We start from the raw sequence: 3,394 nt of genomic DNA on the forward strand, positions 1-3,394 counted from the left end.
ACTATAGATCAGTTTGATCTGTTTGTCAGACCTAGCTGTCATGCTAGTAATCATGTAATTACAGCCAGGTGTTTTCTAGCAGGTGTTGCTCTTTCAGGTCTTGTTAGAGTTAGTGATTACATCACCTTGTTAGAGATTGGCTGGGGTTTAGCATAATAGCTATCAGCTTAGTAAGCTGAAGGGGACTCAGTTCTCATAGACTAAAGCACGACATGCTGTTCAATAACCTGTAAACATCTCTGTATATATTCACCTTTATAACTATATAAACTCTCTGTGCACCTTCATAACTGGTCAGTCTCCCGCTTCTTATTTACAACACCCAATAAATACAAAAAAGGAAAAGAAAGCAAAGAAAGCTCAATATGTAAGTGTCCTCAACAATAAGAAGGTTAAAAGAACAAAAGAGAACAACCCCCCCACCCCCCCCACAAAAACCAAAGTAAGATGCCCTGACGCGGATAGCCCAGGCAAGCCTCATCTCGTCAGATCTTGGAAGCTAAGAAGGGCCGACCCTGGCCAGTACTCGGACGGGAGGCCTCCAAGGAATACCAGGGTAGGGATGCAGAGGAAGGCAATATCAAAGCCACCTCTCTGGAGAGTCCAAGCCCCACTAGGCAGGAGTCATTTCCTGCAGGAGCGGAGCTCCGGCAGTAAAGAGCCCAGGGGGCGGGCACATGCAACAAGCCCCGCCCCCTGCTCCCAGCTGCCCTCAGTCAGAGCAAGAAGCAGCCAGGTAAGCTGCAGAGCCCCTCCCCCCCGGCCCCCTGGTCCAAAACAGTCCAGTGGCACCTTTAAGGCCAAGTTTTATTCAGGTACAAGCTCTCCCTCCTCTGCGAGGACAGATCTGCACATTCCCCCCCCCCATAACTAGCAATCCAAAAATCCCCCCCCCCCCAATAGCTAGCAATCCAAAATAGTCCAGCGGAGCCTGAGTGGTGGATGTTGCCTTCTGACACACTTCCATTGACGTCAGGGGGTGTGGCCTATGCAAATAAGTTATGCTAATGAGCTCCTGCACCTCTTTTTCTACCAAATGACCCCTGCCACTAGGGATCACCAGAAGTCAACTAGGACTTCCAAGCTCGCAAGCAAGCACACACACACACACACACACAGACACACACAGACACACACAATACGAAGAGGAGGAAGAAGGTATCGCCCCCCAAAAAATCTGACTGCTGGTTTTCGTGAGGTGCGTCTTGCACCTGCAAAGAGCTGCAGCGCAGTTACAAGAGCCCATACTCGTGAGGAACGGCTAGATTCAAGTCCAGTAGTAACTGGGAGACCGAGTAGATTTTTCGGTCCAGGTGGTCAGCCGTGCTGGTCTGAAGCAGCAGAACAGATTTAGAGTCCAGTGGCAGTAGCCCAATCTCTCACTCACAACTTTAATGCCAGTAGCTCACAAAGTAGAATTGTTGCTCACAAAACTCCACAGCTTAGAGGGAGCAATCTCCACCTCCAAATCGCCAGGGATTTCCCAGATCAGACTTGGCAACCCTAAAACCTGGAGGATTGTGGCCTTCAACCACTGAATGACAGCAGTTTTTTTTTTGGGGGGGGGGGAGATTCTTCCTCCAGCCACTAGGCCATACGACTCCTATTAACTCTATGCCTCCCGCACCACCTAAATATTAATCTGCAGAAAGTTTGAGTCCAGCGGCACCTTTCAGAACAAAAAGGTTTAATTCTGGCCACAAGCCTCTGTGTGCTTGCATGGAAGTGTGCATACACGCAAAAGCGCACACCCAGAATAAAACTTTGTTGGTCTTAAAGGTGCCGCCGGACTCTAAGTTTGTTCTAGATTTTTTGGGTATGAGCTTTTGGGAGTCTCTGAGGAAGGAAACTTTGACTCTGGAAGGCTGACTCCCCAAAGATCTTCAGCTGTAGACCAAGAGAGGGCTACCCTCTGTTAACTATACTCATGAGCAAGGCTCCCTCTAAGCTGTGGAGTCCTGTGAGCAAAAATTCTACTTGGCGAGTTCCTGGCATTAAAGTTGTGAGCGAGCTATTTGGCTGCTGCATGAATTAGTTTGCTCTGGAGCCCTCCCTTCCTGAGCTAAGACAAAAATCGGTGAGCCGGAGGCTAAAAAACTGTGAGCTGGCTCACACTAACTCAGCTTAGAGGGAACACTGCTCAGGAGGAGGGGCAGGACCCGGCCGGCTGCTGGGAACAGCAGAGCCGCCTTGGCCCTCCAGATCCAGTTCAGCCAAAAGATCAGCGTGTTCTTCGCGTAACAAAGGACTTGTTGTTCGAAAGAGGCTCCTCAATGAAAAAAAACAAAACTCCCCCCTTGAGTGACTCATCTGGGAAGAATGAAAGCGCCAGTTTGGGGAAACAGAAAGCTTGGTCAGGGCTCTGTGCGTTGCAATCAGTCCTAACAAAGGCATGTTTGTTTTCGGTTTTGGGTTTTGTTTCTGTGGACCACGGTGGTATTTTTGGAGGACACGGGAAGTGGGCACTGAAGAATCCCAGAATCACAACTGATCTCCAGACGGCAGAGATAAGAGAACATAAGAACATAAGAGACGCCAATGTTGGATCAGGCCAAAGGCCCAGCCAGTCCAACACTCTGTGTCACACAGTGGCCAGAAACACCAGTGCCATCAGGAGGTCCACCAGTGGGGCCAGGACACTAAAAGCCCCCCCCTTGTGTCCCCCCCCCCCCAAGCACCAAGAAGACAGAGCATCACTTGCCCCAGAGCCCCTATCTATACCTTGTGGCTAAGAGCCACTGATGGACCTCTGCTCCATATGCTTATCTAATTCCCTTTTGAAGCCATCCATGCTTCATGGATCTGTTCCCCTGGAGAAAATGGCTGCATTAGAAAATGCACTGCATGGCATTATACACTGATGTCCTTCTTCTCCCCAAACACCACCCTCCCGCCAGTGTTCCCTCTCAGCTGAGTTAGTGTGAGCTAGCTCACAGTTGTTTAGCCTCCGGCAGTAGCCAAATCGCTCGCTCACAACTTTAATGCCAGTAGCTCATAGAGTAGAATTTGGCTCACAAGACTCCACAGCTTAGAGGGAACATTGCTCCAGAGCAAACTGATTTATGCAGTAGCCCAATCTCTCACTCACAACTTTAATGCCAGGAGCTCACAAAGTAGGATTGCTGCTCACAAAACTCCACAGCTTAGAGGGAGCAAGCTCCACCTCCAAATCGCCAGGAATTTCCCAGATCAGACTTGGCAACCCTAAAACTTGGAGGATTGTGGCTTTCAACCACTGAATGACGGCAGTGTGTGTGTGGGGGAGATTCTTCCTCCAGCCACTAGGCCATACCACTCCTATTAACTCTATGCCTTTCGCACCACCTAAATATTAATCTGCACTCTCCCTTCCTTCCTTCCTTCCTTCCTTCCTTCCTTCCTTCCTTCCTTCCTT

This window comes from Gekko japonicus, unplaced genomic scaffold, assembly GCF_001447785.1.
Source record: "Gekko japonicus isolate JY-2015 unplaced genomic scaffold, Gekko_japonicus_V1.1 scaffold5642, whole genome shotgun sequence".
Taxonomy (NCBI): domain Eukaryota; kingdom Metazoa; phylum Chordata; class Lepidosauria; order Squamata; family Gekkonidae; genus Gekko; species Gekko japonicus.